This window comes from Mugil cephalus, chromosome 8 (assembly GCF_022458985.1).
Source record: "Mugil cephalus isolate CIBA_MC_2020 chromosome 8, CIBA_Mcephalus_1.1, whole genome shotgun sequence".
In the NCBI taxonomy this organism is placed as follows: Eukaryota; Metazoa; Chordata; class Actinopteri; order Mugiliformes; family Mugilidae; genus Mugil; species Mugil cephalus.
Window position 1 is genome coordinate 22,171,385 of NC_061777.1, and position 14,891 is coordinate 22,186,275.

General features: G+C 43.3%; 1 protein-coding gene across 1 annotated transcript in view; it reads left to right on the forward strand.

Annotated features, from left to right (window-relative positions):
• sema4c (sema domain, immunoglobulin domain (Ig), transmembrane domain (TM) and short cytoplasmic domain, (semaphorin) 4C) overlaps positions 1-14,891 on the forward strand; it is an 88,232-nt gene that overhangs the window by 30,317 nt on the left and 43,024 nt on the right. The gene's annotated exons all lie outside the window — the stretch shown is intronic.

Genomic DNA, 14,891 nt, shown 5'->3' on the forward strand with positions numbered 1-14,891 from the left:
TCCTCCTCGCCTCGCCACCTCCTGCCCTCCTCTCCCGCCTCCCCGCTGCCATCGATCAACCCGTGTGTTCAACAATGTAGAGAGCAGGCAGTGGTTAATGTAGAGCCGGGCCGGAGGAGCCCTTCACGCGGTTTGAATATCGCCTTTCTCTCTTAATGGGCCCAATCAGGCTCTAATAGACCCTGGGTTAGAGCATCGAGGCCCGCCACTCTCTCCTCACTCCTCTCACTTTTCACTTCTCTTCGACGTGTATCTGTCTCACGGCGAATGTCTGCCAGGAGCATTTTGAGCTGATGACCGTTGAGTTCGCTAAATGATCCGATTGCTGTAGTTGGCATTTATATATATATATATATATATATATATATATATATATATATACACATATATATAAAATTATTCATTCGGGAAAGGATTTGAAAGGATTTTCTGCTGAGTTTGCACATGTGTCTTCAGAAATGTCCTGCCTTGCATTTTTTTACAGTAATGCACATTCATTCGTAGGGAGCTGCCCAGTAGAACCACAGTGTGCTAATTTTGACCTCTGGGAACTGCCCGATACCAGAAGCTGTAGTCTTTTATTATCGTCTGACTTCTTTCAGTCACCGAGCACATTCATTCGGACTGGGTTAAGTGCCTTGCTCAAGGGCTTTTTTCGCTGCAGTACAGTAGTTGTGGAGTCAGGGGGAAAGCGTCTTTCACAGTTTTCCTTTAGAGGTCCTTCTTGCCTTCCAGGGATATGACATGCTCATGAATGAGTAGTTTTGAGTTACACAAATATGAATCTTATTTGTATTAGAAAACAACACGCCTTGTGCTAATGCTTCAGAGGCTAATGTTACCCAGCATTTTAACCATCAGGGAGAATTAAATAAGGCATCGTTCCTTGCACAGTTGAATTTATATGCGAGCATATACAACCATCGTGACTGGAAATCTACAGAGGTGCACAGGACAAGCTATTTTTTTTTTTTTTTTTTGGTGTCAAAACAGAAGAGATTTCTGTTTGGTGGGAAAGAGCTACGTGCATCACAAGTAGCTCCCACTTTCATTTGAGGGGTCACAAGCCAAAAATGTTGTGGGAAAAGCTGCGTCTAATTTGGAGAGAAACGAGCACACTTGAAATACCAATAGTAAGTCCAGTAGGTCAACGGGATGTTTGCATGCTGTGACACGCCGGGTAATAATTCAGGCATTCACCTTTGTTCTCTGCTTCCTGTTTAAAACGTGTCTCATCATCTGAACCCTCATGTCGTTTGCCCTATCTGACTTCTCTTGAGTGGCGTTCCCACATCAGAGCAGCTACGTTCAAGTGGAATTATTTTTCAGTTATCGGTCCTAGTCATATCAGGTGTCCTCGTTCGCATCGCATGGCTTAAGCAACAGTACACACTTCAGTCCGATGGCGTGGCTCTGCGATCTGAATCTGAATGAGATGGACTGTTGCCGAGCGTGACATACACAGCGCCTGATGGACGCACACTGAGAGAAACATTTTACATTCAGATGAATCTAAATGCTAATACAGGCGGCAGGAGCTTGAAGGAGTTAAATGGGTGCAAAGCAGGGAGTGGTGTAGCATTGCAGCGTTCAGGATTGATGCATGCAGAAAGAGAGCATGTATGGTCCATCTAGTGTTAGAGTCTAGCCAATATACTCTATATATGGACAGCATATGTGCCTATAAAACAACTTCTAGCTACTGCAAGGCCCCTATTTTATGTCCATGAATAAAAACTATAAAACTTTATCTGTAAAACTTTATATTTTATAATAGCCTCGACTCGCAAAGTCACTTTTGCCCTGAACATTTACACTTCAGCTTTGTTTCTGCTGCACTGGCTGTCGTTCTATTCATCTCTCTGTTGGTGCCTCCCTCCCCACCTTCTCGCCACTGAGAGGTGTGTGGGCTGTTTCTATAGGAGTCCAGCTAGGTGTAACCTTTCTGGCCTGTGGCACCTCACTGGGATCCAGGGCTCTGAGCTCAGCGTGAACTCCTGAACTCTTCCAGACAGAACAGACCTGAGGAGAGGGGAGAGGACACAGAGAGAGTGGGAGGCAAAGTAAAAGAGCGATATCGGACAATTAGCCCCCCTACGAGCATCGTAGGCGGTCTCCCCGAGCCAGAATACACTGAGAGCCAGAAGGGGAAACCAATGTGAGGGTGAGATAGTGTGTGTGTGTGTGTGTGTGTGTGTGTGTGTGTGTGTGTGTGTGGGTGTGTGTTGCAGAGTTTTCTACTCACATGCCCAGCGGTTGTTGTTTCAAAATGAGACAGAGCGTCAGCTGCCCACAGGCGTCAATACGGCCATTTCTATTATTCAGAGCTGATTACAGCGCTAAATCATACAGCAGTGAATACTTTTTAATGAGCTTTGAAATGCAACAGAGGAAGTTTGTCAGCCTTTTTTGTCTGAACGTGGCTGGCGGGCGGAAAAGAGCGTATTTGCCGGAGTGATTTGATTAGTGCGCCGGTGTGTGAGGAGCAGGTTGCAATGTCTGTGAGTGGTGGATCTGAAAATATGAGCTTTGCGTGTGCGCGTATGACACGTGAAAGGAGGTTCCTTGAGTCATCTGGTCCACGTGAATTTGTTCGACATCCAAGATGTTTTATTGCCGCGTGCGCAGTAGGAACTGCAGTTCAGACCATACAATGAAAATCCTGCTTTGCATGTCTCCCTTCCTAACAACAGTATGTGAATAACAGAATTAGAAAACCTACAGAGAACAAAAAGTAAAATACAGAAATCTTGAGAAATCAAACTCTAAAAAATGTTGCAAGCCACAGTTGCCAGTTGATTCAGTACACTGTAGTCAAAATGAAAACGAATATCCAAAAAGATTATTGCCCAGCGATGGAGACCCCGTCAGGACACTTCCAGGGCTCGCTGGCTTCAGAGCTTTATGGATTTTTCGTATTTGGAACTGTCTTCAGCAAGAGTGAGCAAGGCAAAGTCAAAAACTGTCCAAATATGGTAGAATCTGGTATCTGATTTAACTGATCTTTTGTACAGAATGCAAGAGCATTCTTTGTGAATATGGAATTCTACTTGGTCGGTTGGTGCAGGGGGGTGGGATGGGTTGGGTGAGGGAGGGGGTTCATTTAAAAAATGCAGTTGGCTAAGTTGTAACATTTTTTTTTGTGTTGATGTTTAAAAAAACCGAATGAGAAAAAACTGTCCTGCACTAAATCTTAACTTGATGAAGACTATAGTATTAATCATTTGTTTAAATAACCGAGAGAGCATTTGTAAATGTATATTAACCATAGTGTTTCTCGGTGTGTCTATGTGTGTGTGTGTCAGTCCATTGCCTTGAGAGAGCTTGCTCAACCTGTGACCTCCTGCTGCAGCGACTGTGCACCAGCGCGTATGTGTGTATTGATGCCAGGTGAAAGCTCTGTCACGGCATCCCTTAGACCTACGCACAGGACAGCGAGGTCAAGGCGGGGCATGTGGGCTTTACCGTTTCCCGCTACACTCATGTGCTCATCAGAAACAACATATGCTTGGCTGACAGCACAAGGCTGGCCAGAGATAAAAGCAGGCAAGAGAGACCTAAATGGAGAGGATGAGGAAGAGGAAACACAGACAGTGTGTCTGTTTGCACGGAACTAACCTGGTTATTGTTGTTTGTGTTTTTCTGCTGTAATCACATTTTCTCATTAAATGGAAACGCTCCATCAGGTTATTACGAGAAAGCTCTTACCAACCTAGGTGATCCAAGCAAGTCCAACCAATCAGCCCACTCATCTGTGTTAAGTGCATAGCATTTATGTTCATTTTCAGAGATATGTGATAAACCGGCTTAATAAAGAGGTTTGCTTTTCTTTAACTGTTATTTTAGCTCTTGTAATCGTCGCTTAACTTGTCGGTAATGACTGACGTACCTGCCTTGTGTCATCATGTTCAGTTGGCAAGGAAGGTGTGCTAGCTTGGGGCGGTTCGCTTAATGGCTGATATTTCTGTAAGTGGATTTTCAGCAGCATCAACCTCATTTGTGCTGTCATCAGTTTTGCTGCTCTGGCGTGTGAACAGATGCCGTTCTTTTTCTTAATCCTGCCTTCACCTATCCTTGCATTCATCAGGACATATGTGTCAGTATATCATGATATGGGTCTGGACTTGCGTTGTCCATACATGTCACAAAGTGTTTCATTTAAAACCCTGGTCAGGTTTTGCTCATGTTATTGATTAAAAATTTTACAACGGAAGTAGGTGAACTGCTGAAATTAGCTGCAGCTGTGGGATGGCTGGAAATACAGCTGTGGCCCTGTAGGGCTCAGAGTTGAGAACCAGTGATTAAAGCCGTGCGTGAACAGTACCATGACAACTCTTCACTGTGACTCAAAGTTGAGAGTTGTTTTGGGTTGTTTCTCCTTGAGATAGATAAGGGTAGCTGCAAACTGATTTCCCAGATTCAGTCAGACACTGTTGAAATATTGTTTTGTTTAGTTTTTTTTTTTTTTTTTACACTGCAGACAATGAGTACTCTCCTTCTAGCCGTTGTTTAGTTTCCACTTTCCAGAGAGAAACTTCTTTGGTGCTGCTAGTGCACAGTTCCTCGGTTTATCTGAACTTTTCTGCTGAAAACAGCTACGTGTGGTAGATGGCAGCAAGGCCGATGTGAAGGGTGAATCCAAACTGAAATATTAAAGCTAAAAACAGTAACTAAAAGATGTTAAAATTCGTGTCTGAAATTGAGGGAGGCTGTGCAGGACTGCTGGCAGTGTGGCCATTCTAGGTTGGTTCATCAAGATGCCTGATGCTTTCCAAGAACATGTAACCATTTGATCCATTCTTGATGTAAAGTTGTAATTTGGTGGTGCAGCTTTAACATCTGATGTGAAGCTGTATCGGCTTCTTATCAAATAAATGCGACGAGTCATGGTTCAGGTATTCTTGAAGCTTTCGTGTGTGCAACGTACTCCTCAAATATTTAGTGGTCAGTCAGCGGTCTAGCATCATGGTCTAACATCATCCTGTATGCGTGCCCACCGCCACAGAGAGAAAGCACAGATGGGCTTCTTGTTGTCTGGACATCAGTGCGTCCAGTTTCATCTCGCCGTCTCCTCCTCCTCCTCTATCACTTCCTCAGGTCTGAGCAGGTGTTTGGCCTGCAGTCAGAGTCCAAATCAGATCCATTTCATCTGTAATCAGCTGGAGCCCCTGGCACTGATGGAAGAGATCAGAGCGGCGATCAAAGAATTATAAGCCGACCACGCCTGACCAGCCGACCGTGGCACGGACAAGGAGGGGTGGTGGGCGGGGGGGAGTGTGGGTGAGCAAGCATGAGCTACAGTAGGGATGAAAGGAGAAAAGATGAAGATTTGAAGGCTAGCAGAATATCCCAGGGGAGAGACATGAAAGAGCAAGGTGCTGGGGGGAGGCAGCAGTGAGGGAGGCTAAGACGTTACACTCTGAGCTCTCATGGGAGGGTTTCTTTTTTGACATTTCCATCAAGAGGAAATAGGTTGTTTAAAGTCAAATGTAGTGCTCAGTTCCACTTCAAATTGAGGTAATTAGGATGGGGAGTGAATTCCAATCACCACGTGGAAGGAAAGTCGGTGACATTACCTTGAAGCATTTGAGTTGCCTGATGCCCCGATGCTGCTTAGCAAATCATTAATAATATGCAAATAGGGGAAATCATGCGCTCAGGTTCATAAAAAAAATTGATGGGTGGCTCACACATTGATGATAGCATCTCTAAAGGGGCATTTCAAATGGGCTTTAGGGGCCGTAGCAAGGTACTGGAAGTGTCAGAGGGACACTACAGCAAACACACACACACAGACACAGACACACAATCCCTCTTTGATTATCAGCCTTTCATCTGTGCAAGCTCAACACAAACACACTGCACAATCAGCCAGCACACACACACACACACACACACACACACACACACATACGAACACACACGCAGGTCTTTAATGTGGGCTGGTCAGCATAAAGGCTAACACCCATTGGTTTACACCTGCCTGTATTCACAGATATGCTAGATAATGCTATCACTTAGATGCAGACGCGGCCGTGCTTAGCATTGCTTGTAACTGTGTATTCAAACCACACAACCTGCGCACAACCTTAAGTGTCCACCTGTGTCTTTGTACCGATACTCTGAGACGCTGAGTGTGCATAGTGTGGGCGGATGTGTGCGTGTTTCACTGTCAATGGAGTGTCCACGGTTGCTCCATTAACTCTAGGAGCCGGATAAAAGCACTGCGTCAGCTTTGTTGCTTCTTGTCATGTATATGGGAAAAGCTTCACACTTTTTTTTTTTCTCTCAACCCTGTTAAATGCATGTCTCTGGAGCACTATAGGAACAAGTGAGGAAAAATAGCAAAAAGAAAAAAGAAAAAATAGAGTCCCTCACACAGCTCATCAAATTTACCAGGAGCACTGAAACGGGAGGTTTTTTCACACAGATTTCACATCCGATTTGCTGTGGACTTGAACCTGGAACCCTCAAAGCACTTCTTTGATGCATTGCCACAATTGGAGTCACTGTATACTTTTGCATTTATATTCCAGACATTTAGCCAAAGCTTTCATATTACAGAATGGGAGCTCAGACTGAAATCATCAAAAATGATTTTGAGGGACCTCTGTGCTTTAAAGACTGATCTCTCGGCAAAACCTCTCTGCTGTAAAAACTCATCAAAATTGGAGAAATTATCATATGATACATCTTCTCCCAAGGCTCTATGGTGAGTTCACAGACACTTAGATAACATTTTGAACCCCTCAGAATGCATTCAAATCATGAAAATTAAAGTCGGTGAACTCGGGTCACAAATTATCATTTGGCGATGAATCATTCTGTGTGAAAGAAGAAGGTGTTTTGAACCATTTGTCTTTAGGAGCTGAAAGTAAAGTTCAAAAGGCTGAACTGTGCCACAAATTAAACTTTTCCTTTTTCAGGACGCACTATATTTTATTCCAGGGACATCCGCTGCCTGTAGGATAATGCTTGTCAAGTAATCCTTGTCATTCAGTTTTACACGTCCTTGAATTATAATTATAATGTGATTCCAATAAGCCAGTCAGCTTTATGTAGTGCACTTGAACTCATTCTGTTGTGGTGTCCTGTCTTGTTTCCATAAAGTTTTGAAAAGAACTGAAACTTAATGGAAAGTTTTCCAAGACAAATGCCAAAATGCAGCATGCTTATACAGTGGGGGAAATAAGTATTTGATCCCCTGCTGAATTTGTAAGTTTGCCCACTTCCATAGAAATGATCAGACTCTGGTTTTTATGGTTGTTTACTGGTTATGGGTTTAGACAGAATATCAGTCGAAAATGCATAAAAAACACACAATCTAAAAGTTATAAATTGTTATGTATTTTATTAAGGGAAATAAGTATTTGATCCCCAACAATTCACTTAGAATTCAGGCTCCTACAGATTGGCTGGTGCGCATGTGGCACACAGCTGTGCTCAGTCAACTAATTACCAATACTCCTGATCTTAACTCGTCATGTATATAAAGCACACCTGCTCTAAGAATCAGTTTCTTACATTCCAACTTCTACAGCACCATGGGCAAGACCAAAGAGCTGTCAAAAGATGTCAGGGACAAGATTGTAGACCTGCACAAGGCTGGTATAGGTTACAAAACCATCAGCAAAAGGCTTGGTGAGAAGGTGACAACTATTGGTGCCATTATTCGCAAGTGGAAGACCCATAAAAGGACCATCAACTGTCCTTGGTCTGGAGCTCCCCGCAAAATCTCGCCTCATGGAGTGAGTGAGATGATGAGAAAGGTGAGGGAGCAGCCTAAAACAACACGGCAGGAGCTTGTTAATGATCTGGAAGCAGTTGGGACCTCTGTCACCAAGAAAACAGTTGGCAACACACTGCGCTGTTATGGATTGAACTCTTGCAGTGCCCGCAAGGTCCCCCTGCTCAAGAAGGCACATGTACAGGCCTGCCTTAAGTTTGCTAGTGAACATCTAAATGACTCAGAGAAGGCTTGGGAGAAAGTGCTGTGGTCTGACGAAACCAAAGTTGAGCTATTTGGCATTAACTCGACCCGCCGTGTTTGGAGGATGAAAAAACGTGAGTATGACCCAAAGAACACCATACCCACGGTTAAGCATGGAGGTGGAAACATCATGTTTTGGGGCTGTTTTTCAGCAAAGGGTACAGGGCAACTTCACCGCATTATGGGGCCAATGAATGCAGCCATGTACTGTAACATCTTGGACAAAAACCTTCTTTCCTCAGCAAGAACACTGAAGATGCCTCGTGGGTGGGTTTTCCAACATGACAATGACCCAAAACATACTGCCAGGACAACAAAGGAGTGGCTCAAGAAGAAGCATATTAAGGTCATGGAGTGGCCTAGTCAGTCTCCAGACCTTAACCCGATCGAAAACCTGTGGAGGGAGCTGAAGCTCCGAGTTTCCAAGAGGCAGCCAAGAAACTTGAAGGATTTAGAGACTGTCTGTAAAGATGAATGGGCCAAAATCCCTCCTGCGCTGTGTGCAAACCTGGTGACCAACTACAAGAAACGTCTCATCGCTGTGCTTGCCAACAAAGGTTTCTCTACAAAGTACTGACTTGTGTTGTGCTTGGGGATCAAATATTTATTTCCCTTAATAAAATACATAACAATTTATAACTTTTAGATTGTGTGTTTTTTATGCATTTTCGACTGATATTCTGTCTATACCCATAACCAGTAAACAACCATAAAAACCAGAGTCTGATCATTTCTATGGAAGTGGGCAAACTTACAAATTCAGCAGGGGATCAAATACTTATTTCCCCCACTGTACATCACCAGCGACATGGCTTTAACAGGTTTAGTATTTCAATTTTGCCTGTTAGCATGCTAAGTTTTACGAATACTGAAGATGATACGGACGTCATTAGTTTTGCAAATGAACTAAACTCTTGTGCAAGCGAAACCTGACAGTGGCTATGCGATATATTTTCACACATTACACTCAAAAGTCTGGGAATCACTGGAATTCATCCTCTACGAACCACCCTTTCTTTTCATTTGAATCAAGTTTTTGTACTAGTATTTGTACTTTTAATTATTATAACTACCAGTAATTTTACAGTAGAATAATTCTAAAGCGTTGTTCGTCCTTGTTCCAGTACTTTTTCAATCCTCTTGCTTTTACAGAGACTACCCCGATAAGACTATTATTCAGCCAGGAAACTCACTTTTTGAAAGAAAAAATCAGCTTTGGGAGTTTTAGCAATCCATATGTGTCCAACCCTTAACACACCGCTGCTGCTTCTGCCTTGCACTATGATGATTGGAAGTGTGGAGAACGCGGCATAAAAGTCCTTGAGCTGCTCTCAACCCCTTTCGTCCGCGAGGTGTGAAATCGTTTGATCCAGCTTGTTCCATTTAGGTGAAACAGCCTTTATGGGCGTTTCAGAGTATTCATTTGTGTGTATGTGTGTGTTTTTTTAATGCTGCCGGAGCCGTTAAAGGTGGAGGGAAAGGGGAGGGTACAGGGTTGCCGGCAGTAAGGAAGGAAGGAAGGAAGAAAGAAAGGAAGGAAGGAAGGATAAGAGCTGACGGTAGTTCTGTGTTTGTTTTACATAGTGGCGAGATGAAGGGTGGGCTCTAGTCCATCCTGTCTCCGTGTGTGTACTGAGGGGGGCAGTTAGGGGAGGTGGGGGGGCAGTTACGGGTTAATGGACATTAAGTCTGTCCCAGTGTGGCGGTCGGGGTGGAGGGCGGAGGGTGAAGTGCTCTGACACTCTGCAACTCACATAAAGGTCAGAGGTCGGGGTTAAAAGTCAAACAATGCCTGGAAGGACTAGTAATCAGTTGGGACTACACCAGAGGTCTGCGTGTGTGTGTCTTTGTGCCTGTGTATGTGTGTTTTTGCTGAGGGTGGGGGTGTGGAAAGGAGGGGCAGGAAGAATGAAGGGCACAGGAAGAGGACAGCGGAAAACAGAGAGATACAATGGTGAAGAAAGGAGGTCAGACAGATGGGTTGAAAATGTTCTTTGCTCAGCCCCCCCTCGACATCCGCTTCGGAGGAACGATCCAGCTCCAATTCTCCCCACAGGGACTCGTCTTACCTCTAAAGACGCTGTGATACACCATGAATGTGCACGAACTACAAACGCACACACACATACACGCAGTGACACAAATTGAAAGACGCAAGCAGGAGCTCGGCAACCTAATCAGAACATGTGGCCGATTTGTGTGCATGTTTTAATGAGCCCTCCATTGTGGAGTGCTGACTAATATTATTATGCTGCCGTGCCTCAGCTCATTAGCTAAACCAGGCTCAACAACAACACCAGCAGCTAAAAGATGATTTGATACCGCCTGCAGAGTTATGTGACACCACAGGACCTTAAAGAGGCCGTGGTGAGAGACAAAGCAAATGAGTTAATTCGGTCATCAGGGGAGAGTTAGGCTACATCTACGTTCTTACGACACAACGAGGGAACATAAGCGAAGGAAAGAAAAAGAAGAATACATCATCAGACAACTTCAGCCGCCTCCCCCTGCGCTCGTAAAGATCCCTGCAGATGCGCCTTAAAGATTCAGTGTGCAAGTTAAGAAAAGTAGTCAACAATGCTCAATACAAAACGGTGCTGCAGGTTGTTAAACTTTGTGCACTGTTTGAACAGCTAAATGCACAAACTTTTAATTGCAGAATCTGCTTTGCATGTTTTAAAATGTTTCCTCTTTTTCTCAAAACTAATCAGGTAGCCTGTTTTCTGCTGGAAGTGACAGAATGAAGTGTAGTGGAGATTATAATACAAAACATTATAGAAGATAAACATGCTCCATATTTCAAAATATTTGATGTGTTTAAGTATATTTGGTTGTAAGTTAGTCTCCTTTTTCTTCAGCTGTAGTTTTTAGACCAACAATTGTAGACTGTTTGCCTACCATACTGACAGTTTCCAAGAGGCAGTTTTATTCATGGAGATTTAATTAAATGACTCAATGTATAAACCTTGTTCTAAATTTAATTCTTAAAGTTTTTGCAAAAGCTTCCAACTGTGCCTTCTACAGTCTCTGAATTGTGAAGTTGTGATCGTGATATAATTTAACACACCACACATTTTAAGAATTTCAGAGGTCATTTTGCGAATGGTAGACATTTGGAGGAAGCAGGAAGGTAACACCTGAAGGTGTGTCATTTGAAAAAGATATAAACAGTAGTTTCCTGGCAGTCAACATTACAAGTTTCATGACATAATGTTTAGGCGTGATCCTTTTGAGACGTCTCTGTGATATTTTGAGAAGAGTAAAAAACCTCTCTGTTCCGTGTCAGTGGTTGGAGTTCACCATAATGTATTTACTTCTTTGCTTCATTATTTAGCAAAATCTTACCATTTTGTTGTTGCAAAACAGATCTTCAGCGCACAATATTGCTAAAATCAGGTGTTTATGTTCAGTTCTCTTGTGTTTATTACTTGACATTGTTGCTGAGGTTGTAAAGCGTGTTTTTTGTCCTTGATGTCAGTTAATGCACCATGAGAGACGGAGGTTATGTTAGAGTTGAGAGTTTGTGCCGAGGGAGGGCCGCTTAGTAGAAGTGTCGGACTGACAGTTATTTATGGTGTTGACATGGTCTATGACTTTCAGTAATAGGAAGAATATTATATATATAAAGCATTAGCAGTAAGCATTACAGCAGTAAGCATTACTTACTACTGTGTTTTTATGTGTGACCTCATCACCTAGTTAACGTCAGTATGACTTTCACCGGTCGGTCGTTCAACCCAACTGATTTCCAAAAACAATTTTTGAAGAAGAACAATTCACTTATTATCCCTCACGGAGAAATTATTTTTCTTTGTTTGACACATCCATTTAACGCTGTAGCGTGTACACTCGGAGCCGTGGGCAGCCACTTGGGTAGGGCCCTCACCCTACCTAACCCTAGCCCTTTGGTCTGGGATCCAACAGTATACATTGTTGGACATTGTTGATCAATAAAGACAATAAGGAAAATGCACTCCGAATTGTTTAAGCTCCTCTGCAGACAGACAGAAGCCTTGAATCACTGCCTCCGTCTTCATCCTCTTACCCTCTGCCTCATCTTCCCCTGTGGTGTTTACATGCTGCCTCTTCACTTAATCCGGCCTTCAGGATGCCAACTTCACTTCGTTACCTCTCAGCACACGGATGGAACAGTGAATGCTGAGGCAGATTTTCTTTTTCTTCTTTCTCCACATCCCGCCCTCCCTCCCTATACACTCATCCTTCTAGCCCTTCATTCCTCCCTCCCTCCATCTCAATCTGTTCGCGGCTCACTCGAGCGTTGGCCCGGCAAGGCCTCCAGCATCGATCCAATAAAGCTGGGAGCCAGCACTGGGAGGCTCGGGGAGCTTTCACCCGAACCTGCCGTTTAAACACGCTCATTTAACAGCACATCGTTGTGATCTGATCTGGGGGAGGGGGGAGGGGGGGGGGGGGGGGGGGGGGGGGGGGGGGGATTTGAGAGGGGGATTTTTTTCCGAGTCTCTCCTTATTTTCCACTCAAAAGTATAATCAATAACAGTCGCACTGCTTGGACGTGAACACACACACACACACACACACACACACACACACACACATCTCTAAACCTCAATTACCTCCCCTGCCAGTCCACCAAATAGACCAAATGTTTGTTTGCCAGTGCTGGAATTTAATATTCACACATGGGAATAGAGAAGGAGATGCATGTGCACTACACGTACTGAGGCCATTTCAGTCTTTAGGTTAAAGTTTGACATTTTGTGCCTGTTTAAAAGTCAATGGGTTCCCCTCTCCAATGAGCACACATCATCAAAGGCACCATTTCACTCACTGATACACAGCAGCAGCAGCAGGTGCAGAGAGGGAGGCTTACAGATGGTGTGTTTAAGTGTGCGTGTGTGTGCGTATGTGCTATTTACATTTCAGTTCTTACAAGAGTACTTTCTCCTCCTCAAATGAATATTGACATTTAGATGCCTCCCATATCTCCCGTCTGCAAGTTCATTAAGTGGTTTAGCAACTAGCACTTAACAAAATTATAGAGATAGTGAGCCGAAGTTTCAGGTGCTGACTGTAGATACATTTGAAGTCTAAATCAAATTCAATTCTTCAAAAATGAAAGAGTAAATACATGCAAGTATTACTAGTGATGCGTCATCTTGTGAAGGTTTGCATGTTGTGAAGATTTGAGATAGCGTCTCTGAAATTCGTGCGACAGAAGTGAATTGACGTTTGCTTGCATTAGTCACAGCACTTAGAAATTGACATTTAGAATTGTTCCAGTGAGTGTCCCAGATATCCACAGGCCTCGCCATGTTTTCTACCTCGCAATAAAGAAATAGTCCTTATGAAAACTGTGGACAAAATATTTTTATCGATTTTCTTTAAGACCTGAAAACAGGGTGCTCACCAGGCCATGTAACCCAATTTCCAGTGGCACAATCTTTGATAATTATGTTGTAACTGGGACCTGAACCTGAACCTGTAACCAACTTGCAAGCTCCAGCTTTTCATTTTATTTTATGCAGTTTGCAATCAGCTAATTCAGCTTCTCCTTGCATGTACAGCTCTATGAACAAACTGAACGTCTTAGAGGGGAAAAGCTGTCGGAATCTTTTTAGAGTTGTCTCAATTTACCATTCCTTGTGTCAAAGCTACAAAGAGCTGTAGAGATCAGGGAGCAGCCAGGAGGAGGCGGTGACAGTTTTCCAACAGGTTCTGGGTTAAGACGGGGACAGGTGACATGATGCACAATCTTTAATTAGCCGTTGGTAATGGGGCCAATTTTGTGTATTTATGTTGCTGTTTCGTATTTTAAATGTATGTCTTCTTTTGTTTTACAAAAAGAGTCCCTCATTTGTTTTTGTATTCATGAAGCATCTGAAAACCCCGGTGACAGATATCTCCCAACCTTAATAAAAGCATCTATATGACTAAACACTGTGTTGAAATTTTCTTTTGTTTTTTGGAAGCGATGATTTTTCTTCTTTCTCCTTTGCATCTCTCTCTTTCTCTGCGTTGTTAATTAGTATTCTCGCCAGCAGTCGGACATAATTTAAGGCATTATTTTTCACACCGACTGTACTAGCAAAGAACAAAACATTTGTTAAGGACTGACGTCTTAGATTTGAGGCTGCTACACACCTGTAAGCGCCATTTCAAAATGACAGTAAGCACGAACACACTTTGAGGTTTAAGGACTGGCAGGTCCTCAGGGGTATACAAAAGCTAAATTTGCAGTGTGTCATTTCATTATGAAATTCCTCCTATTACCTTGTGCATCAATCTCACCTGCAGCATTTTAACAAGTCAATCATCCTGTCCTGTTATTTTGCTGTCATGCTGAGCTGTAGCCGCACACTTGATATGTTCATTAGGTATAAACCAATTCATTTACGACACAGTGCTATTGGATTGTCCTTGCCTCGACATTCATTTCCCAACACATTGGCGTTTGATGCGTTGCCAGTGGCAATTAAGTTTGATAACTCAGCCCCAGCCTAATATACTACCACTCAATTGGCTTGACAAGAGTGCGGCGATAAGCTATTTCTGAGCCTTCCGAGTAGCGATAGCTGGTTTATCGCTCGCAGTGAGGGAGGGACAGGGAAAACTTTCTTGCATAACCTCTCCGGCCAAAAGTCATTAACATCTTTGGTTTGTTTTTGTTGGCAGATGTGCAGACTCAAAGGGGCACATACTCTGATTACAGCTATGCCCTTGTAGGGTTTAACGATTTGCATAACTCTTTCCTGTTTTGATGGCTATGCTCAATTCTGCATTACATGTTTTCAAATTGATAGATTAATCTTTCGGTGCAGCTTGAATGTGTAAACCATTTTGCGTTGCTTTTGAGATCTGTGCATGTTGTAAATACTGAATGATCCTGATGAACAGCTGAGCCAATAAAGGAAGTGTATTG